This window comes from Rhinopithecus roxellana, chromosome 2 (genome assembly GCF_007565055.1).
Source record: "Rhinopithecus roxellana isolate Shanxi Qingling chromosome 2, ASM756505v1, whole genome shotgun sequence".
NCBI classification, from domain to species: domain Eukaryota; kingdom Metazoa; phylum Chordata; class Mammalia; order Primates; family Cercopithecidae; genus Rhinopithecus; species Rhinopithecus roxellana.
The window spans coordinates 107,375,053-107,399,648 of NC_044550.1; the positions used below are offsets into that span (position 1 = coordinate 107,375,053).

At 41.9% G+C, this 24,596-nt stretch overlaps 1 long non-coding RNA gene across 1 annotated transcript in view; it reads left to right on the forward strand.

Moving 5' to 3' along the window:
* LOC104673819 overlaps nucleotides 1-24,596 on the forward strand; it is a 72,128-nt gene that overhangs the window by 43,055 nt on the left and 4,477 nt on the right. The window contains exons 2-6 of the long non-coding RNA XR_749565.2: nucleotides 14,027-14,124; nucleotides 14,505-14,655; nucleotides 18,495-19,332; nucleotides 21,071-21,216; nucleotides 21,490-21,593. This is a non-coding gene — a long non-coding RNA (uncharacterized LOC104673819). The remainder of the gene's footprint in view (nucleotides 1-14,026; nucleotides 14,125-14,504; nucleotides 14,656-18,494; nucleotides 19,333-21,070; nucleotides 21,217-21,489; nucleotides 21,594-24,596) is intronic.

The window sequence follows — 24,596 nt, forward strand, 5'->3', positions numbered from 1 at the left end:
CTGACCTCGTGATCTGCCCACCTTGGGCTCTTTATTTCTTTACTTTCCTAATAAACTTGCTTTCACTTTCCTCTATGGACTCATCCATAAAACCTTCCTGGGCAAGGTCTAAGAATCCTCTCTTGGAGTCTGGATTGGGACCCCTTTGTGGTGACAGGAATGGTGTCCCCAGGCTGACTAGTGTGTTCCATGGCATCACAGGGACCAGGATATGCTCTGGCAGGGTCTGTGGTCTTAACAGGTAACTCAGGTAGCAAGTACTTTGCTCTACTTCTTCACTGGCCACTGAAAACCCACAGGAAATGTTTCCCATCATGAGATTGCCCTGCTAAATTGAGAATGAGAGACAGTTTTCCTCCCTGGTAAAGAGAGTTAGGTCTCCAGATTTTGTGTGTAGACAATGTGTTTGAAATACTTTCCACTCACTGGTAGAACTTTTGGATGAAAACGTCTTCTAAAATGGTTTTTCTTTGATCCAGGAACTCTGTTTTTGTTTATGAAAATATTATTGTCCTGAAAATTTTTGAACATACAGAGAATAATATGATGAACCCCCACCAATCTAAGTCATATTATTTTCTGTATCTAAAAGCCAGATTACTACCTATATGTTGCAATCTAGCTATATGTTGCTTCAGATTCTAATAAATAAATTATTACAGATACAGTCAAATTCTCTTTTTTCTCACTCCCAAAATAATTACCCTCCCTTCTGCGCCACAGGTAATGGTAATTACAGACTGGTGCATATGCTTCCTATTGCTATTTGTTTTCATTTTTATTTTTTTTAAGAGATGGAGTCTCACTCTGTTGCTCCAACTGGAGTGCAATGGGGCGATCACAGCTCACTGCAGTCTTGAACTCCTGGGATCTTCCCACCTCAGCTTCCTGAGTAACTGAGACATGAGGCACACATAATCACAATCAGCTAATTTTTTTTTTGTTTGCTGTTGTGTAGGGACAGGGTCTCCCTGTGTTGCTCAGGCTGGTCTCGAACTCCTGGACTCAAGTGATCCTCCCACCTTAGTGTCCTGAAGCACTGATATTACAGACATGAGCCGTCATGCTGGCCCTGTTGTTATTTTTATATCTTTACTATTTTTACATATAACCATATATAATATATTTAGTACCTTCAATTTTATGGAAACAAAATGATACCTCTATTATCTGCCACTATGTTTTCATTGAATATCATGTTTTTGAGATTACTCATTTTGACACATAGTGTGTTATTTAACTGCTGTATATTAGTGCATTGTATTATTTTATGATAATTTATTCATTCTTCTACAAGTGGATATTTTAAAGTACTTATATTTTTCACTATTACAAAGAATGCTATAATGAACATTGCTGGGGAAATTTAATTTAAACCAAAAATCTTCTCCCAACCTAGAAAACCTCTTCACAAAGGTAGTAGAGAAAGAAAACAGATTTTAAAAATTGAATAGGCATTAAATCAGAATGTGCTGTATGTCACAGACAACCCACCAAGAGATTGCAAAGAAAGAAAGGAATCTCACCCCTTTGTATAACCAAGCAGATACAATTCATGACACACATGCTCTCAAGGTACGTAATAATTAGACCTCAAGTGAGAGAATGTGATAGCACCATTTATTACACACAGTTCATCCTAAATTCACCTGGTAATCACTTTTAAATGAGGGAAAAATAAACATTTATTTTTATGACAAGAGGTAGTTTTGCAACTAGGAGCAAGTCATCCCCCAAAGATAGGCTCTTACCCTCCCCCAGAAACTGGGCCACAGAGGCACTGTCTCACTCAATGTTTACAAAGAGGTGATTTCCAGGTGCTTGAGAAAGCCATTCCTGGGTCATAAAGCTGGCAAGAGGCTTATTGGGCTTTGAAAAAGATTTAGATACCTTTCAAAGAGACAGAAAAGGAACTTACAAGTTTTCTAAAGTAAATGTTCTAAGAAAAGGGAGAGTGAGAAGTTTCTTACCTTATTTTCAACAGGGAGACTTAGGCTATCATTTTTAATCTTTATTTGTCCTTACAACATTATTTTACATGTCTCACTGTGCAGATGTGTAAGGTATTAATATGACATATGTAAAAAGTAAAATTGTTCTTTTGTAGAACTTGTACTTTTTGGGGGTAACTTTCATAGACATAATAAAAATACTTTCAGAATGGTTTTTCCAGTTTGTACTCCTACTGGTGATGGCTGAGTATTTCCACTTTTCAAAATCTCCACAATACGTTATAATGCCAGACTTTGTAATTTTTTTCTTTTTTAGCATCAGGTTGGTGAAAAAGATTTCATAATGTTTACAAAATGGATGGGTGAAAATGCTGTCAGCTTTCGTTTAAATTTTTATTTCCCGGGTTATTAGTGAAGCTGGGTATCTCTTCGCTGGCCACTTGTGTGTGTGTGGGGGGGGTTCCCTTTTTTTTCTGTTATTTGCCTATTTGTTTTCTTTGAGAATTTTTCTGTTCAGTTATCTTTTTAATATATTTTTCAAACTCTGACAAATCTTGAACATTATTCCTCTATTAATTACATGCTTTGCAAATGGTCTGTGGTTTGTCTTTTTGAGGAAAGCTTAAATAATTTTCAATGTGATTATTATACTTAATACAATAAGGCTGTCCTGACAGTGTTAACAAGAATGCTGGACAGAAATGTTGTTGTAATTAAGCATTAGCCAGGCTGTGCTTTGACCGACTTCCTTGTAACTGAACGGCCTGTTGCACCACGTACTGAGAACTCGTATCCCCACTGCTCCTACAGGGAGGATTTCTGACCTTAGAATCATAAGGCTTATGTTTAAGAAGTGCTTAAGCAGATTCTGAATTCCAGGGGAATAGTCAATGCCACCAGTTTGAAGATCCCACAGAGGAACCAAATCAACATGGGAATACTGTTTCTTTATCTTCTTGTCCCAGTATTTCATCCTGCACTCTGACCAATCCATGATCTTCACACTTCAGCCTACTCTAAAATTCTTTACAAAACCCCACCCTCATACTCCCCAGGGAGAAGAATTTGATGAAACCCCTTTCTGTGCTGCAGCCCCAGGTCTCAGGGTGTCGACTTGTCATGCGAATTGGGCAACAGACCTACTATGGTTACAAGTGTTACAATAAACTGAGAAAAAGAAACTATGTCATATTTAAAAAATAAATACTAGAACTCCTCCAAGCGTACTCATACGGTTGTTGGCAAGCATTGAGCCCTTTCTGTGTGGGTCCTTCCAGAGAGCTGCCTCATGGCCTGGCTGCTGACCTCCCCCACAGTAAGCAAACCCAGAGAGAACATCGGAGAGTGCCCAGCGATGGACGCCACAGCCTTCTTACAGCCTAACATTAGAGCGGTGTCCCATGACTCCTCCAATACTCCATTCATTAGAAGTAGGTCACTAAGTCCAACTCATACTCAATGGGAGGAGATCTTGTAAGGGCATCAATGCTAGGAGGTCAGGACATTTGGGGTCATCTTAGAAGCTGTCTACTGCAGCAAATTTTCGAGCAGTTTACCTGTCTATGAATTATAATCCCATTCTCACATTTGATTAATAGTTGGGTTAATTATAAAATTCTAGGTAGCAAGTCATTTTTCTTCATAAATGTAAGGAATTTCTCCACAGTTGTTGAGAAGATGGCCATCCTTCTGATTTGTGATGTGACTTGTTTTTCTTTATGGAAGTTTTTAGCAGCATCTTTGTATTTTTGCTGTTTTTACAATGAAGTCCTTCACTTTGGGGACATTTCCTTGAACCTTTTCTTTGATTATTTTTTCTTCCATTTTCTTATTTTTAAGTTTCCTGTTGGAGAGATGTTGGCTGTCTTCTTCCTTTTTTTTCACGTCATCTCATTGTATCTTTCTCCTCTTCGTTTTGGTCTATCTTTCATGCTGGAAGATTTTTTTATGTGTCTGGTGATTAATTCTTGGTTGTCCATTCGTGGTTGAAAATGAACCACTAAAAAGCTGATTGGATGCTCTGTAGGTGAGAGCTGAATTTGAGGGCTTGAGGAGTTCACTGAGAGGGCCACAATGTAGTGAACTGGTAGTGTCAGAGTCCTGGGGAAAAAAAAGACGGTGCTTCAGTTAGGACAATTTTTAGGAAAATTGAGTGAAATGACAACTTACAATGATGTAGACAGAATTGAAACTACCTTTGCAAGGATTATGACAGCAAGGTAAGTCTAGCATGGCTGATTCCATCTTGCTTCTAGCCTTGCAGGCTGACTGTCCTCACTCATTCCTAGGCATGGGCCAAGATAACTGACATGGTTTAGCTCTGTGTCCCTACTCAAATCTCATCTAGTAGCTCCCATAGTTCCCACATGTTGTGGGAGGGGCCTGATGTTAGATGATTGAATCATGGGGGCAGATTTTTCCCCTGCTGTTCTCGTGATAGCAAATAAAGTCTCACAAGATCTGACAGTATTTAAGGGGGAGTTTCCCTGCACAAGCTCTCTTTGCCTGCTGCCATCCACATAAGATGGGACTTGCCCCTCCTTGCCTTCTGCCATGATTGTGAGGCCTCCCCAGCCCTGTGGAACTGTGAGTCCAATTAAACCTCTTTCTTTTGTAAATTGCCCAGTCTCGGGTATGTCTTTATCAGCAGCATGAAAACAGACTAATACAATAACTACGGGAGGAATTTAGTTTCTGGTTTTACTTTTTTTTTTTTTTTTTGAGACGGAGTCTCGCTCTGTCGCCCAGGCTGGAGTGCAGTGGCCAGATCTCAGCTCACTGCAAGCTCCACCTCCTGGGTTTACGCCATTCTCCTGCCTCAGCCTCCCAAGTAGCTGGGACTACAGGTGGCCGCCACCTCGCCCGGCTAGTTTTTTTTTTTTTTTTGTATTTTTTAGTAGAGACGGGGTTTCACTGTGTTAGCCAGGATGGTCTCGATCTCCTGACCTCGTGATCCGCCCGTCTCGGCCTCCCAAAGTGCTGGAATTACAGGCTTGAGCCACCGCACCTGGCCTGTTTCTGGTTTAACTTTGAAGCAAGGATGATAATAGATCCCCCCTAAAACTGACTCCCTCCTTATTTGGAGACTGAAACTGCCTTTGTAAGACTAATGAAAGGCCACTGTCTGAGAACTGAAGCCACCATTGTAAGATAAAGGAATGGCCACAAAATTAGGATGATGGAAGGGGCCTGAACTCTGCTAAGATGTAGGTGTATTTAAATAATATCCAACAATTGTCCCCTAGATTTCTTTCCTATGATATCTGGCTGCTCAGTAGTCAGTGTGGCCAGAGGTCACAAGATTTGTGACTTCTCCAATTACTCCTGTAAATAACATCACTATTGTAGAACCTACAATTGGGGTTTTGAGATGCTTTTTAGACTTTCACATTCTCGTAAAAGACTGACCCCAAACAGACCCATGATGCATGACTCAGCTGGTCCTATGACCCCCACCTGGAGGCTAACTCAGCCCATAGGGAGCATTTTCTACACCCCTATGATTTCCTCCTGCAGCCAATTAGCAGCACCTATTCCCTAGCCCCCTGCCAAAGTATCCGTAAAAACCCTAGCCTCTGAGTTCTCAGGGAGGCTGACTTGGGTATTTAACTCCCATCATACCACTTGTCTAGCCCTGTGAGCATTAAGCTCTTTCTCTACTGCAATACTGTTGTCTCAGTGAATTGGTTTTATCTGTGCAGCAGGCACAAAGAACCTGTTGGGCATTTACAGTGTTGAAAACACACAAGGAATTGGGAAATACTCTGAGTTTATGACCACTCCTGGGCTCAAAGGGATGGAGTGAAGAAGTGATTACTAGAGCTTAGAAAATGAGAGTCTTGGAAGAGAAACCAAGATGCCTGACCAACAGCTCAGTCAGCAGAAAGCAGTCCTGTATGTAGGGAAGTCAGTGCATAAGTGCTCTTGATGTATTATCCTTCTACCCTTGCATCTATATTGCTGGGCTCCCTAATAGTTGAACCCAGTAAAAAGCCAGAGGGCAGTAGGATCACTTATGTAGCCTTTGCAGTTCAGATTCCTAGGGTAGAGAAGAGAGTGCAGAAGAGAGAATGAATTTAGGAGAACACTGGAAATCTGGCATGCTGACTTTTCCATTGGGAGCATCTAAATGCCTTTTTTTCTTGAGCTCCTCAGTTTTCTCAAGAAACGAGTTTCCTGTTGCTGTTGTGGAGGTGGGGTGGTGAGTGGAGGTATGTTAGAAGCCTAAGATCAGTATTCTAAAAGCCAAGTAGGGGAAGTGAGCTGGAAATGGAAGACCTCTCCATTTGGTATGCAGATGCCTACCTAACATCCCCGTTTTCAGTACATCATCTTAACAGACCCTCAGCAGAGATTGGTCTCCCTCCAAGGCCAGACCTTCTGTGGTTTAGCCTCTTTAGAAATTAAGCCACTCTTTTTTGGCTTGCATTTGGGATATAAGGTGCCTGAACTTCTTTTATAAACTTTGTCCCAGCCACACTCCACACACCATCCTGCAGAAATTCATTGTGCCCCAAATGTTGTAAATTTTCAGGGTTCTGTCACATGTGGGCTTACTTCTTGTTACTTTCCTTCTTACAGAGTTATGTCTCTGCCTTAATAAGTCCATCCACTTTCCAACTTCAAAAATTTTGTTGATGTCTTTCATGATGCCTTTAAAAATTGTTTTTTCATTATTTTAGTGAGCAGAGGATACAGAGGAAGATACACATTAAATTTACCAAATTTAACTACAAGTACCACTTTTTGAGTTTTTAAAAAATCCATAAGCAGTATTTTCATTTCCAAGAGCTCTAGTTGGTTCTTTTTCTTGCCCACACATCATGCTTCTTAATTCATAATTTCTGTTCTTTTAATAGAATAAAAGAACATTTTTGAGTATCCTCAGGTACATATTTTAAAGTGTTTTTCTTTCAGCTTGCTTTATTTTGTTTAGTATGGGATGTCTTTTTTTTCCCAATTGTTAATAGTTTTGTGTGACATTTCTTTACATATGTTTTGAAATTTGGGTTTGGAATTTGGTTTGGAAATTATTTTTATCATTATTTTTGAGACCAGGGTCTCGCTATTTTGCACAAGCTGGAGTGCAGAGGCAAGATCATACCTTACTATAGTCTGAAACTACTGGCCTCAAGCAATACTCGCACCCCAGCCTCCTGAGTAACAAGGACTCCAGGTGTGCACCACCATGCCAGGCTGGAATTTTCATATTTCAGCAGGATAATTCTCTCTCTTCTATCTTCTGCTTAATGTTTTCCCGGATCCTCCTTGTGCTTCCCAAGGCTCAACTCAAGAATGTGGTCATCTGCCCACGGTGACCCCGGATGGCTGACCCTCTGTGCTGGGAGCTTACTGCACATGCAGTGGGCACCAGGCTCTAGTGCTGGCAGTGAGGCTGTGTGTGAACTCTCACCTCCCCACATGTGCAGTTTCACACAAGTCTCTGAGGCAGCAGCAGCAGCAGGCCATCAGCAGGCTGCTTTCCTGAGGCTGAGAGCCCAGCTCCTGGCCAGGTCTTAGTGAGCCGAGCTGTGGTCCTTCCCCAAGAATAAAATCATGGTGCTTCTATCTGTTTCTGGGCCCAGGGCCTAGCAGGCTTGCAGCTTCAGTTCACTTACTGCTTTTCATTTGTTTTCTTTGTCTTTTTTTCAGAGGCACAGAGCTAAAGGGATTAACTTGCACAATTTCTCTTGAGAATTTCAGGGCTAATTTAAATGGGGAAAATATGTTAGTACATAGGTGATCCCATGGATTTTTTTTTTTTTTTTTGACGGAGTCTCGCTGTGTCGCCCAGGCTGGAGTGCAGTGGCGCGATCTCAGCTCACTGCAAGCTCCGCCTCCCGGGTTCCCGCCATTCTCCTGCCTCAGCCTCCCGAGTAGCTGGGACTACAGGCGCCCGCCACCTCGCCCTGCTAATTTTTTGTATTTTTAGTAGAGATGGGGTTTCACCATGTTAGCCAGGATGCTCTCGATCCCCTGACCTTGTGATCCGCCCGCCTTGGCCTCCCAGAGTGCTGGGATTACAGGCGTGAGCCACCGCGCCCGGCTGATCCCATGGATTTTGCAGTAGCTCCACCCTGCACCCCCGCAGCAGCCTGTAATGCGGAAGGCAGAAGGAAGCAGACGAATGCCGTGGCCAGTGAGCCGCGGTCCAGACGACTGGGAGGCAGGAACACTGAATGTCATCAGAGCAAGTCTCTTTTTTGGAAGTAACTTTTAAATCAAGACTTAAAGAAACAGAGCCAACCACACAAGGATCGTTTGGAATGGGGTTCCAGGCGGAGGGAACAACGTCTCAAAGTTTCCAAGTCAGGAAAGAGGGAGTGAAGCTCAAGGTTCTGAGAAGAGCAGAGCGGCTGGAACACGGAAGAGGAAGGACCGCTTCCCCGTGCGGCTGAGACAGGCAGCACCACATCCGCTAGGGCGCTGCTGGCCACGGCCAGCACGGCTCCACTGTTTGCAACTTCCGTTTTAGGTTCAGGGGGTACCAACGCGCAGTGTTAACCCACTGAAGTGCTTTCTCTAGGCACAGAAAGAGGCAAGTAGAAAGCAAGTCAGAAGAATACTGTGATATGTCGGGGAGAGGCGGTGGTGATGTGGCCAAGGGTAGGATCTGCGGACGTCAAGGAAGGTAGACATATTAAAAATAGACATTTGAGTTAGACTGTGAAGGAGTCAGTGATGACTATGATGGTGGGGAATAAGGAGAAGTTGTGGTTGGGTAGTCCACGTGCAGTCTATACATAACTGGGTGGTTTGTGATGAAAAATACTGAGAAGGGGTAGACTGGAGGAGGAGAGTCAGGCTGGGACAGACGGGGCGGGGCTCAGTGCTGGTTTGGTCTAGGTCCTTTGTCGGGCGTTCTGGACCTCCTGCAATCTGCTCCTTGCTTTGCTACACGTGTCCATCACCACATTTCTGAATATTTCGTCCACACCAAACAAATGTCCCTCAATACAGTGCCCACTTTTTTCAGTTCAGTTCGGTTCTAGTTTATTTATTTGGTAAATGTTGATTTCTTTATTTGAATATATATGCATACAAATGTTGAGAGATTTAAAGAGTACATAAAGATTTACACAAAAATTGTTAGGTTTCTACTAAAATCCCATAACTGTTCCCTGACCTCCCACTATTGATGACCACTAATACTAAGTTCTTGTATGTTTTCCCAGAAATAATGTGTGTGTTTAAAAGCGTACAGAGTAAACTTCTGCAAATCACAGAGGATAACACACAGATACCATTCTGTAGCTTTCTTTTATTTTTATTTATTTATTTATTTATTTATTTATTTATTTATTTATTTTTGAGGCGAAGTCTGTTGCCCAGGCTGGAGTGTAGTGGCATGATCTCGCTCATTGCAACCTCCGCCTCCCAGGTTCAAGCAATTCTCCTGCCTCAGCCTCCCGAGTAGCTGGATTACAGGGGCATGCCACTTTTTTACTTTTAAGCTTTTAAAATGGAAATAAAACACAGAAGCATACAAATCAGAAATGCACACTCCTGTGAATTTGTCACAAAGTAGGCACATCATTGTAACTACAATGTTATAGTGTAACTCTTGGCCTAAGAAGGCTAAGAAATAGCCCATTTTCAGCACCCTCCTGTCTCTTCCAAATATATCCCTCTCTCTCTTTTACCAAAGCAACCACTTTGGTGAAATGATTTCTAAAACCTTATATTAGTTTAGGAGCTTACCACAAACAAGGAATCATGCCATGAAGGAAAAGAGCAACCACATTCAAAGGAATCTGAGACTGCCTACCTGAGAAACCTGGGCGCTGCAGCTCTGAATTCTCCAGCTGACTCTGCTCCAGGGAGCAGGGTTAAGGGTTAAATCAGGTGATTATGTATCCATCTTGTCAGTCATCTGTTATTGTGACTTGAAAAGAAACCCCAGAAATCAGGGACTTTGGGCCCTGTGTGGTGGCTCACACTTGTAATCCTAGAGCTTTGGGAGGCTGAGGCAGGTGGATCACTTGTACCAGGAGCTTGAGACCAGCCTGGGCAGCAAAGCAACATCCCATCTCTACAAAAAATTGGTAAATTAACCAGGCATGGTGGTGTGCACCTGTAGTCCCAGCTCCTCAGAAGGTTGAGGCAGGAGGACTTCTGAGGCAGAAGGCTGAGGCAGGCTGAGGCTTCAGCCCAAGAAGTCCAGGCTGCAATGAGACATAATTGTGCCACTGTGCTCCAGTCTGGGTGACAGAGTGCAACCCTGTTTCTAAATTAGAAAACAACAAAGAAAAAAGCAGAAAAGAAATCAGAGGACTCTGGCTGCCTGGGAAAAACAGGATGCTCAAGACTTAGAGAAACTAGGTGGCTACTGGAGTGCTGATCCTGTTCAAACCACAACTCCAGAGGCTGGGCCTAACTCAGGGTGAGCAGAGAACAGGGATGCAACTCTAACTACCAAGAAATACTTTGGGAAAACAAGCATTAATCTGTTTAATGTGACTAATGCTGATCCAGTTTATATTTTTCAGTAATAAATTTCTTTATCTTCTTTCCCACCCATCATCTCTGTGAGGACAAGTTAAAGTTCCTTTTCTCTTTCTTAGTTAATTTCTTACCACTAAAGCCTTTCTAGAAGGAAGAATGATGGTCAGCGGATGGTATCATAAAGTGATAATAGAGCTGTGTCAATTGTTGAATGTACAGTAACATAGTGAATTAATCTTTACCTTTTCTTACTGGCCGAGAATTTCTTTTTAAATTTTGATATTTATCCCCCCCAGCATGCTGGCCTAGCAGAGATCAAATAAGCTTATAAAATTGAAGGCAGTTTTTATACGTGGTAAAACTACTGGGAATTATTCAAAAATCTTTGCGTTTTGGGAGCTTAAAGACTAAAACTATAAAACAAACACCAAGATTTTAATAAGCATGGAAGCAAGATAATGCCTTTTTGCTTGGGTTAGAAGATTCAACCTAATCTAAATTTACTGGATACAATGTTTTTGGGAAACTCTTCTTTTAATCCTGTGCATTGTGATGTGTTGAGGGAAGTAGCCCCTTGGCGCTCTTGGTTGGAACTGCTATCATCTTTGTGAAGCAATCTGTGGCAACAAAAACGAAAGACTGACCTGAAGAGATTTCCCCCCACTGACCTAAATGGCACCTAAAATGATAACAAATGCAAATTTTGTAATGATTTAAGACTGTTTCCTGAGGGGCTAGCATATTAGCAGAAAAGAATTTTTATAAGATTAAACGCTTTACTGCTCCTTTTACACCTAAAAGTAGGGAAATATTTTCAGAGAGCAGAAGGTGGCAGTCACCTCATACAAGGCGTGGATTCTGAAGTTGGAATGTCTGTAAGTAGTGAGATGGTAGAAGTTTTGTGGAGGAGTGATACCAAGGTGTATGCAGTTTATGTGAAGTTTAGCCCGTCTGATTTTAAGTTATGGGCTTTAGGCATAATCTTGTGCCAAGACATTAGCTTTCATGTCCATCTTCCTTGACCAATGTGGATATATCAAAAGAACATCTGCAACAGATTAATAAAATTAATTAAAAAGGAAGTTAAAGGAAAGACTAACCCTCTGGCCTCGAGGATTAAAAATGTGTAATTGAGGAACAGACTTGTCTTTGAGCTTCTTATCAAGCAGATTGGCCACCCAGTAATCTATCAAAAAGCTCGTCCTTTGTAATTTAGCAAATTGGGAAATGACTAAAGATGCCACACACTTTTAACCATTTACCAACCCTATCTCCAAACCAAGTTCTCAGAGAATAAACAACTGGAACTGAAGTTACCTTCTGGTGGAATATCTTTTGTTGCATAAAAATAGAGAGGCCGGGCAAGGTGTCTCATGCCTGTAATCCCAGCACTTTGGGAGGCCTGTTTGCCACTTGTATGTCTTCTTTTGAGAAATGTCTATTCAAATCCTTTGCCCATTTTTTGATTGGATTATTAGATTTTTTTTTCCTGTAGAGTTGTTTGAGCTCTTTATATATTCTGCTCATTAATCCTTGTCAGAGGGGTAGTTTGCTAATATTTTCTCCCGTTCTGTGGATCGTCTCTTTACTTTGTTGATTATGTCCTTTGCTGTGCAGAAACCTTTTAACGTAGTGGGATTCCGTTTGTCCATTTTTGCTTTGGGTTTCTGTGCTTGTGGCGTATGACTCAAGAAGTCTTTGCTCAGACCTGGAGATTCAATGTCCTGGAGATTTTCCCCCAATGTTTTCTTGTAACAGTTTCATAGTTTGAGGTCTTCGATTTAATTATTTAATTTCTTTTGATTTGATTTTTGTGTATGGTGAGAGAGAGGGGGGGCTCTAGTTTCATCCTTTCGCATATTGACGTCCAGTTTTCCTGGCACCATTTATTGGAGAGACTCTCTTTTCCCCAGTGTACGTTCTTGGCACCTGTGTAAAAAATGAGATCACTGTAGGTGTGTGGATTTGTTTCTGAGTTCTCTTCTCTGTTCCATTGGTCTATGTGTCCATTTTTATGCCAGTACCAGGCTGTTTTGCTTACTATCACTCTGTATAATTTGAAGTGAGGTAATGTGATTTCTCCAGTTTTGTCCTTTTTGCTTAGGATAGCTTTGGCTATTCTAGACCTTTTGTGGTTCCATATAAATTTTAGGATTGTTTTTTCTATTTCTGTGAAGAACATCATTGGTATTTTGATAGGGATTGCATGGAATCTGTAGATTGCTTTGGATAGTATGAACATTTTTAACAATTTTAATTCTTCCAATCCATGTACATGGAATATTTTTCTATTTTTTGGTGTCCTCTTCAATTTCCTTCATCAATGTTTTTTACTGTTTTCATTACAGAGATCTTTCACTTCTTTGGTTAATTCCTAAGTATTTAATTTTATGTGTGACTATTGTAAATGGGATCACTTTCCACATTTCTTTTTCACATTATTCGCTATTGGCATATAGAAATGCTACTGATTTCTATATGTTGATTTTGTATCCTGCACCTTTACTGAATTGATCAGTTCTAATAGTCTTCTTGTCGGTCTTTAGGTTTTTCTAAATATAAAATTACATCATCAGCAAACAAGGATAATTTGACTTCTTTTCCCATTCGGATGCCCTTTACATCTTTCTCTTCTCTGATTGTGCTAGCTAGGACTTCCAGTACCATCTTGAATAACAGTGGTGAAAGTGGTCATCCTTGTCATGTTCCAGATCTTAGAGGAAAGATTTTCAGTTTTCCCCATTCGGTATGATACTAACTGTGGGTCTGTTGTATATAGCTTTTATTATGTTGAGTTATGTTCCTTCTATTCCCAGTTGTTTGAGGGTTTTTATCTTGAAGCGATGTTGAATTTTATCCAATGTTTTTTCAGCATCAATTGAAATAATCACATAGTTGTTTTTATCCTTCATTCTGTTGAAACAAACTATTTCTTACAATTTGAATTAAAAAAGCTTTGCTGCCTTCTCAGCTTGACCTTTTGTCCATTCATACTTTCTTTCCCCTCCTTTGTCTAGAACGCCTCATCTGAATTCAGTCCAAAAAATCTCCAGGAATCATAGCTGGGAAGATTACTGTGTATCTACTATTCATTAAGGTTTTCATGTTTAATATATTGGACCCAGCCCACTGTGTTAACATTTCAAAATGCTTTGTTTCTTTTCTACAAAAAGGGCACAAAGTAGAGATTTCTAAGCTTTATTTTTATGACCAAGTCAAACTAGAAAAAGTTTAAAATGATACTGAAACTAGGTAGGAACACTTGCAGTTTCCTGTCAAAGAAAATGTGCCGTGTGCACGGCATTGGGAAGTGTGATGGTTATGGGTGGGTAATGCGGTGTGTGTGCGGCATTGGGAAGTGTGATGGTTATGGGTGGGTAATGCGGTGTGTGTGCGGCATTGGGAAGTGTGATGGTTATGGGTGGGTAATGCGGTGTGTGTGCGGCATTGGGAAGTGTGATGGTTATGGGTGGGTAATGCGGTGTGTGTGCGGCATTGGGAAGTGTGATGGCTATGGGTGGGTAATGCTGTGGTTATGGGTGGGTAATGCGGTGTGTGCGGCGTTGGGAAGTGTGACAGTTATGGGTGGGTCATCACTGACAGTTTAGCTTGACATGTCCTGTCTCCAGAAGTGGGTGCCGAGCCTCCCTTCCCGCACTGCCATTCCACTGGGCCAGAGGAAGCTTCTACTGTGTTCAGATTGGCAGGCACACTCTTCCTCGAGAAGGTCTGTTCCCCTTCTCTATCTCAGCCCCCAGGAAATATCCTGTGAACACTCCCCCACTTATTCAAGCCACATACATTCTCTAAGACCAAGTATCAACACCGCTTTCCCCGTCGGGGCCTTATGAAATATACACGTCCAGATGAATTCTCCTCTTCCCTGAACTAACCAGCTTATTTGCTATTAATGCAGTACTGTCTTACGATGCCTTAAATAGTACCCCCACCACTAGACTTCAAATATTTGAACACAGAGAGACCATTTGACGCCTACCAAATAACTGCTGAATCAATGCATGAGTTGTTGATCTATGTATTAGAAATTGATAATGTCATTTGGACAATCATGCCAATGCTAATGATACTTAATATTAATTTTCTAAGTTAAGTAGCCAGAATATCTAAAGGCCTCTCCTTGGAGATTACTCGATGAGGGTCTGTCCTTCCTCCACTCTTCTAGCAGACCTGCCTTTTTGGGCTGATGGAAATATGCATATTAGATTCTCTGTGGAAACTGGCTCAGCACTACAGGGGGGTAAGAACATTCAGAACCAATAAATGTTAAAATACGAATGGGTATTAGAGTTTCTTACTCCAATTCCTCATTTCAAGATTAGAAAACAAGAGGTCTGGGAGGCAGGGAGTTTTCCTATAGTATCCGGGATGTCAAGGGCTGGCCTGGGCTTCTCCAAGTCCAGTGCTCATTTGTAGAACAGTTTCTGGACTAACTTGAGTAATGGATGCAGGGCCTATTTCAGTTCTCTCTAGCCAGTGCGTGTATGTGTTCCTCACTAAGCACATTTTTACAGTAGATATTTTTTAAATATCAAGGCAAGTGGATCACCTGTGGACAGGAGTTCGAGCATGGCCAACATGGTGAAACCCCATCTCTACTAAAAATACAATAAATAAATAAATTAATTAATTAACTGGGCATGGTGGTGCCTGTAATCCCAGCTACTCAGGAGGCTGAGGCAGGAGAATCACTTGAACCTGGGAGGTGGAGGTTGTGGTGAGCAGAGATTGTGCCACTGCACTCCAGCCTGGGCGACAAGAGCAAAACTGTCTTAAAAAAAAAAAGAAAGAAAGATAAAAGAGACCATGCGCGGCGGCTCACACCTGTAATCCCAGCACTTTGGGAGGCCAAGGCGGGTGGGTCACCTGAGGTCGGGTGTTCAAGACCAGCCTGACCAACATGGAGAAATCGTATCTCTACTGAAAACAGAAGATACAAAATGAGCCGGGCGTGGTGGTGCATGCCTGTAATCCCAGCTACTTGGGAGAGTGAGACTGGAGAATCGCTTGAAGCCATTGCACTCCAGCCTGGGTAATAAGAGTGAAACTCCGTCAAAAAAAAAAAAAAGAAAGAAAAGAAAAGAAAAAGAAGAAGACAGTCGTTCCAAGCATTCAAGCATTGGGTGTCTGAGCAAAGGAGAGACGCGGCACCTGCCGGGGCACCTCCCTGGGCCAGCACAGGAGCCTCTCCCTGTTCTTGAGGCTCCCACTCCACTCCGCCAGCCACAGCCTGATCCTGACCGGGCCTCTAATCTGGGGTCTATATTTTCACTGGCTTATTTATTTTTCCAGTGACTCAGTCTGAGCAGCAAAATTCTAAATATTGTTGACTTAATTGATTATCCAAATAGGGAAAATGCAATAACGATAGAAATAATGTCATTACCTATGTCATGCTAAGTGCAAAGTTATTACTGATCTTTTTGATCAGCCAGGAAAAAAATCGACTGACTATAGAAACTCCACATGTTTTTAGATTGGCATTTGTTTCTTTTCCCCTCTGGAAGGAAAACACAAAAACTAAGTATGGGTAAAAGGATGGATCACGAGGTCAGGAGATGGAGACCAGCCTGGCTAACACGGTGAAACCCCGTCTCTACTAAAAATACAAAAATTTAGCCGGGCGTGGTGGTGGGCACCTGTAGTCCCAGCTACTAAGGAGGCTGAGGCAGGAGAATGGCATGAACCTGGGAGGCGGAGCTTGCAGTGAGCCGAGATCGTGCCACTGCACTCCAGCCTGGGTGACAGAGTGAGACTCTGTCTCAAAAAAAAAATCCTATAATGAAAATAACACCTGATTTATCCACATAAAGTTGACACAATCAGGGTTACACTGCTTTTTTAATTGTGCCAGACTACTCTTTTTTTTCTTTTTGAGATGGAGTCTCACTCTGTAGCCCAGGATGCTGGAGTGCAGTGTGCAATGGCTCGATCTCGGTTCACTGCAGCCTTTGCCTCCCAGGTTCAAGCAATTCTCCTGCCTCGGCCACCCAAGTAACTGGGATTACAGGCACACGCCGCCACACCCAGCTAATTTTTTTTTTTTTTTTTGTATTTTAATAGAGACGGGGTTTCACCGTTTTGCCTAGGCTGGTATTGAACTCCTGAGCTCAGGCAATCCACCCGCCTCAGCCTCCCAAAGTGCTAGGATTACAGGAGTGAGCCACCACACCCAGCCAGTGGCAGACTACTTTTAGACGTCAGTGACAGGGACAGCAGCTTTTCTGGGATGGCAGTGAACCGCAGTGCCCTCATTCCTTCCACACACTCCTCGCGGCATCAAGGAAACCGTGCCTGGGGCAGGGAGGAGTGTGGAGGATGCCTGGAGTCCTAGCTGGGAGCTGGCAGGGCACCTTACAGGGAAAACCAAGAGACACAGCCTGCACCGCACCAGGAACCATCCGTCTGTGCTTACGTTAACGCCTTGTTTCAGCATCTTCAGGTGTGGGAAAACGGGATTTTTTTTTGTAGTAAATTTAAGACCATTTTCTTCATCTCTTCTTATGTGTTTATTTATTGATTTTATTTCCCAGAAAAAGCCCAAATAGTCATTATTCTTGGCTCACAGAATATAATAAAGATCAAGGTTTTTATTGCCTTACCTTCGATTCTGGTGCACAAGTGTTCACAGAACCAAGCCGGAGCTTGCTGCATTTTCTCGAGGCCCAGTAACAAGAAGCACACAAACTAGGAAAGAAGGAATTTATTGCTGTAACCGGATACAGGGAGAAGGCCAGAGAAAATTCCACCAGACTAACTCAAAGTGTTACAATTTTCTTAGTGCTGATACAGGTTGGTGTTGTGTGTCTGCATGCAGTATAGCAGTGCTTCAGTCTATTGGTAACTAATTTTGTTTCAACTAGAAGGTCAGAGGTAAAAACATGCTTGCTAAGTCCGATTGAGCTGTGAGGGCCCCAGTACCTTCCAGGCCTGTCTCCTGTGGCACCGGAGTGATCATTTCTACTTTATCTCCTTTACAGCTTGGTCCACAGAGCTGCCTTAGACTCTCCAATGAATCTATTCAAACAGCTGCCTCTTACCTTGACTCATCTCAGATGAGGTGGGTCCTGGCACGAGGAATGTAAGACTGTCTATTATTTAGCTTGCTCTAGGTTAGGGAGAAGCCCATGTAAGGTTCCTACTGACCATATGTTTCATTTCTAGCTTTGATGTCTGGGCACTGATTTCCCTAGGTTTAACTAACCACTCCATGTGACGGCCGTGCTGTAGAAATCTATCTGTGTAACTGCAGTGCTCTGCAGGCCTATCTGTACAACCATCAGGCAGGCCTGTCTGTGTGACCGTCAGGAGGCCTGTCTGTGTGACCATCAGGCAGGGCTGTCGCTGCGACTGTCAGAAGGCCTGTCTGTGCGACTGTCAGGGAGGACTGTCTGTGTGACTGTCAGGCAGGGCTGTCTGTGTGACTGTCAGGCAGGCCTGTCTGTGTGATGGTCAGGGAGAATTGGCCTGCCACACAAGGGTTGGTGTGAGTTTACCTTTGAGAAAGAGCAGGAAACGCCGAGTCATTTCACTTATCTCGCAGAGACAGCACACCAGGCTGCAACTGGGCGTTCAGTTCTGCAGGTCAGTGAGCCTGGGAGAGACTTGGCCAGATCTAGGGATCCTGGTACCACATTTGACCCACACAACCCCCATCTAGAGTGATCCCTGACATCGCATAATTAGAGGGACATATTTTCCCCAATAAATGCCTGGCGTCTCACTAGAGATCATGTGTTTGGATTATTTTCCAAGCTTTTTCTTGCAGAGTGGCTGTGTGATTTAGATCTTGCAAATCGCGGGTCCGGGGTGTGCTATCACCTCCCTAACTTAGCTCATGGAGAGATTCCTCGCCTGTCAACTTAGGATACTGAAGTCAAAACAAAGTTTCTTTCCAGCTCTGAAATTGAAAGATTTTATTTGTTTAAAAGAAAGTGTTCACTACACTAAAAGGTTTTTCTAGGGAAAATAATGCTGAACTGGCTCTCTGGGAGGGTGGGGCAGAGGAGAGGAAATAAACCCCTCATTTGTAGTGTTTGCCAATTACCATGGTATAAATGCCCCTATGATCAATTTCAGGCTGCCAACACGAAGACACTGGGTGCGGAATCAGGAAGAGATGTACACAGCTCAGTCTCCAAAGCCAGGACAAGCCAGTTGCAACATACTACTTGCTGAATCTCACCAATCATTATAGTTTTGGGTTTTTTTAAATGTATTTAAGCATTTTTAGGTGTTTTAAATTTTATGTGTGTATTCTAGGAATATATACTCAGATTCTTTCATTAGGCATGTGTTATTAACAATATTAATCTTCTTAAAGGCTGAACTGAGTTTACACATTTTATCAACAGATATTTACAGAGCATCTAATATTACCAGGCAGTGTCCAAGGCAGGGGGATTCATCAGTGAACAATACAGACAAAAATCTCTGACCTAAATGGAGCTTGAAGTTTATATCTAAATCATTCAAAGATCCTGTAGTGAAAGAGAAAGTAGAAATATTTTAGCTGCAAAACATAAACCAAAATAAAACTCACCTTTGGAATAAGAGAACTTATTGGTTCATAAAATGGCAAAGTCCAGATGTACACCTGAGGTGAGGCTTCATCCAGCTTATGTCTATGTCACGAACCTTTCCTGCTTTCAGCTGCATCCTTTGAAGGCTGTTCCCACCTGGCAGCAAACTGGTGATTGTAGTTACAGATCTCCAACCTCACACTTGGGAGAAGGAAGAAATTGCTTTTCAGGAGCTCCTGCAAGCCAGAGAAAAAAAGCTTGTATTTATCCAGAAGCCCTAAAACATACCACCTTGGCTGTGGACTATTGGGACATTTCTAAGCAAATCTGTCTGCAAAGGTGTTGAGATTTGTTGATCAACTGAAGCCCGTGATGTCTCATCCTTGCAGGTGGAGGTGGGTCTTCTGTCCACCCAAATCAGATGGATGAAATAGGGGAGGCTGTTCTCCTCAAGGAGAAGATATTTTGAATAAAGCAATAAACAGAGGCTAGATGGTAAAAATAGCAAATGTCAATCACTGGCACCTTCAGCACAGTTGAAATGTGAGTTATCACACCCCCCAAAATGAACAGAGCTTTCCTGTTTCTCCCTATCTGGTCAATGACAAGAAAGGCGTGGCCTCTGGGTCTCAGAGGAGCTTATAATCTAATAGGCGATCTTGGACCCAGCCAAAATAGTCAATACTTTGAAAAACACTAACTGGAGGTGAGCACATTTGGAATCCACTGTAATTAACATGCTTTTCTTAATTAATCTGAGGGAGAAACTAGAGAACACGTTGGGCAAGGATCAGAGGTTCTTCTTTTCACAGTTAATTTTTTTTAACAATCCATGGAGATTTCTTGGTGGCATTCAGGTTGTTTTTTTTTTTTTTTTTTTTTTTTTTTTTTTTTTTTTTTTTTTTTTTCCTGTGAATCAACAAACTAAACTCAGAGTCAACTGTTTTGAAGGCAAGTCAAAAAAAACCTGACAATGAACACATTATATGGATGCTCATGGTGGTTTCTGGAGAAATATGCAAAGGCTGAAATGTTTGATGTTTAAGAAAAAATCATTGTCCTTAAGGAAGGGCATGGAACATGAGAAATATATCAGTATGATCTGTTTTGAGTTAATAATGACTATGTAACTGGTTTCTAAGTTTTAAGGTTTTTTTCTCCAAAAATATCTACACGTAACTGAATTTTGCATAATATTTTTCACTTTTAAGTGAATATCTACAAAATACATGTAGGCTAAGTTTCAAAAAAATTTGAGGCATAATTAAAATTTATTAATTCCTCTGCTTCAGATGATCATGAAAACATGAGACTGACAAAGATAGTCCTTAGCTGTGAGATGTAATTATCCTTAAGTTACCGAGTACAAATGAAGTTTGAATATGATTACCTGCTTCTTAATGTGATTAAGTTTCAGTCTGGCTTGTGACGTCACTAGTCTCATCTAGCATCTAGATGTACTTTTGTATTTTTAATCTAAATCCCACTAGAGTCTAGCTGTAACTTAATACTGTTTCTCCTTGTTGTATCCTCAAGGGAAATTTAGGATAGGAATTAACTTAGATATTTCAATTATGATTCCTGATGACATGCAGTCTTTTCTGTAAGGAAACTTCTACCCACTGTCCTTGCTGGGGTAGACGTAGGTTGCTTGGCTTGCATCCATTTGAGTCTCAGCCGCTGTGAACAGAGGCGTTTCATCTGCTGCTATATCACAAACTACCCTAAAACTTAGTGGCTTAAAACAACTATTGTATTAAATTTCATAATTCTGTGGGTCAGAGATTTTGGTAGTGCTCCTGTGGCGATGCTGTTACACGTGGCGTTGACTCGGGACAGTGGGTGGTATTCAATAGCTGATAGCTGATCTGGTCTGAAGGGTCCAAGATAGCTTCACTCCCATGGCTGGCATCTTGGCGGAGGCATGGGAAGGCAAGACTCAGCTGGACTCCTCTCCGATCTGTGCTGTCCAAGAGCCTTTTCACAAGGTCTTTCTAGCAAAGTGGCAGCTCATGGTTCCAAGGGCAAGAGTGTGGTTCTACCAGAGACCCAGATAGAAGTTGAGAGGCTCCTTCTGACCTAACCTTGGAAGTTCTTCTTCTGAGTTACTTCTGTTGTATTCTACGCATCAAGCAAATCTCAAAGGCAAAGCCAGTGTTAAGGGAGGGAAACCAGACTTCATCTTTCGATGGGAGAAGGACAGAGTTTGCAACCGTCTGTATTCTTCCACAGGCAGCAAATCCATAGGTTTGCTAAGGATGCAGAGCCACATTGAAAAGGTAAACTGTGAAAATCCCATTCATCTGTCAATAATCTGGGACTGAGAAATGATAAGAGGGGCCAGTGAGCTATGATAAAGTGTGGCACAAGTGACCATGTGAGGCCAGCACAAGCGGCTGTGGTGAAGAACCCACTCCGAGGGAAGGGAGAGAACAGTCATAGGTGGGGAGCGGACAGTCTTGCAAGGAATTGCATGGCTCCTGAGGGAGAGGGAGACAGAGGGGGTGGGTGCCTAATTCTTGAGGGTCTTTTGATCCTTTTTTCTCTTTAAGATAAACCTTGCTATCTTGGAGTTTCCTTAGGTGGGCCAGGATTTCTTGAAACCAAAACTTTACTGAATCAGCTCTTCACCAGCTGTATGTCACGCGTTTGCTGAGTAAGTTTTGACTTTTAAAACAAAATACCACATATTACTGCATCTTTTGCAATAATAAAATTTACTTTACTTCTCAACATATTCCCGAGATGGAATAATAGTTCATGAACTCTACAACCATAACATGCTGAAAAATCACAGATTTGGTTTATTCTATGCCAAAATATATGAGTAAACATTGAAAAACTCAGCTGATGTGTAAGGATTTTTCTACTCAATATCGAATATCTAGCCATTTGAGCACATGTTGGCTGATTGTCACTTGCTTCATCCTTGCATGCTAAGAGTGGGTGGCAGGAGAACAAGCTGGACGGTCTAAACCCACAGTCAGGAAATTGACCCATGACCTCATGAGTCCAATTGCACCTCGTTTCAATTGTATGATGATTATTAAAAATGTTAGAAACTGGGCTGGGCACAGTGGCTCACACCTGTAATCTCAGCACTTTGGGAGGCCGAGGCAGGCAGATCATGAGGTCAGGAATTCGAGACCATCCTGGCCAACATGGTGAAACCCCATGTCTACTAAAAATACAAAAATTAGCCAGACGTGGTGGCGGACATCTGTAGTCCCAGCTACTTGGGAGGCTGAGACAGGAGAATCGCGTGAACCCGGGAGGCAGAGGTTGCAGTGAGCGGAGATCGCACCACTGCACTCCAGCTTGGGCGACAGAACGAGACTCTGTCTCAAAAAAAAAAAAAAAAAAAAAGTTAGAAACTGATTATCGAAGACATAAACTATAAAACATTAGCATTCCTTACATCTCATAATCAAACGTTCCACTTTGCTTTCTTTAAAAGCATAATGCTGTTTAGATTTTTTAAGAAGCTAAAACTTTAGGGAACTATATGATCAATGGGAAAAATTTAAATACTTTCTAAAAAGAGCTGGGTCTATTTCTAAAACAGATTTTAGTCTCCAACTAAAAATTCATATATACATCAATATTGTATCATTCAACAAACTTGCTGTCATTCTGTAAAATTCTACAGAATAATTTGATTTTAAAGTCACCTGAGTGGTTAGACCTGAGTCTTTGAAATTGGATTATTTTTTCCTGGTAAGAAGCACAGAAGTTTATATCCCACATATGGCCAGGATAGTGAAGAGGGAAAACAGTTATGGATCTTGTTAAAGCTGATATAAACATAAGCTGATCGTTCTGGCCAGAATCAAAGTTGGCTTACCTAGTAGCAATAAAACAAACACAGCACGGCCCTAAACCTAACCTCTTCTATTGAGTGAGAAGTGATGATTTTCCCATATTTTAAAATGAGAGAAACTTATGGGAGGGTCAATCAGCATTGCTGAAAGTATTTGTTCCTTTTTTGGAGTCTGATGTAGGCACAGAACAAGTGGCCACCTCTGGGTATTTTTAAGTAGTTGTTTGGGGAATTGCCTAAGCAAATTTTCAACACTGAATAACCCCATTTTTGTTACAAGGAGAAATGAAGACATAGACCTGTATTTATATATTGTTGCTTCCTTTCACATCAGAAGGAACCACTGATTTTTCTCCAGCTCAATGTTGATGTCCAATGTCAACCATTTAATGTGCTTATAATTTTGAAATTTTTCAATCTAAAAAAAGCAGACAAAAAGTTAAAGAATACATTATTCTGAGAAGGCGTGGTGGCTCACACCTGTAATGCCAGTACTTTGGGAGGCTGAGGCAGGAGGATCACTTGAGGTCAGAGTTCAAGACCAGCCTAGCCAACATGGCGAAACTGTGTCTCTACTAAAATACAAAAATTAGCCAGGCATAGTGGTGGGCGCCTATAATCCCAGCTAGCTACTCGGGAGGCTGAGGCAGGATAATCACTTGAACCCAGGAGGTGGAGGTTGCAGTGAGCCAAGATCACATCACTGCACTCCAGCCTGGGTGACAAAGCCAGACTCCATCTCAAAAAAAGAAAAAAGAAGAATTGGCAGAGATTTTTATGGGATGAATAAAATGCATTCTAAATCAATACCTAAATCATAGATTGGAAGGTCAGAACAAATCACAAATGGCTTGGATATCATCTCCTGCTTTGTTTGTTTGTTTGTTTGTTTGAGACAGGGTCTCGCTCTGTCACCCAGGCTAGAGTGCAGAGGCATGATCCCAGCTCACTGCAACCTCTGCCTCCTGAACTCCACTGATACTCCCACCTCAGCTTCTCGAGTAGCTGGGACTACAGGCAAGCATCATCTTTTTTTTTTTTTTTTTTTTTTTTTTTGGTAGAGGCTGGGTCTCACTATGTTGCTCAGGCTGGCCTCAAACTCCTGGGCTCAAGCAATCCTCTGACTTGGCCTCCCAAAGTGCTGGGATTACAGGTGTGAGCCCTGCCTCAGTTCCTACCTTGATGGACAGCATGTTCAAGTAAGTAGCAATGTATTCAGAGCCCTTTTTGGAAGAGAAAGCACTGCTTTTATGAAACCTGAGTTTTCATTCTGATTTATTAGATACCACCCCAACTTAACATTGAAAGAAATACTTATCTTTTCCTACACAAGAGCGAACTTAGAGGTGAAATTAGGTCATGCATTGTTTTATTTGCCCCATGCTTAGTTTATTAGTTCCTGGAAATTTTTTCCATGCATGTGTATGTTGAGCATTGGCCCATGCAGAAGAGGACGGTGTCTTTTTTACTTCAAGAAGGTCCTTTTCTGCAAGTGTAAAAGTATTTAAAGCAGAGGTGTGCAGCCACCATGGAGGCCTGGCCCTCAGAAGACGGGGCCAGTCCCTGCAGCAACAACGAAAACAGGAGAAATCTGTTGGGGAGGCTGAAGCCCTGGAACAATACTTAACAGATAATGGATTCTAGCCACTGGGTCGCAAATGAAATGGAAAATTTCTGTGGATTATGCTGCTTCTGCATCTGCTTTTTGGACAAAGACACTGTCATTTTCCACCCTATGATTTGACATTTAATTAAACTGAATGTTATCCTAATATTTGCACCATTCTGGGAGCACTGCATTTAGTTCTCCAAGAATCGTCCTACAGCTAGACAGATGTT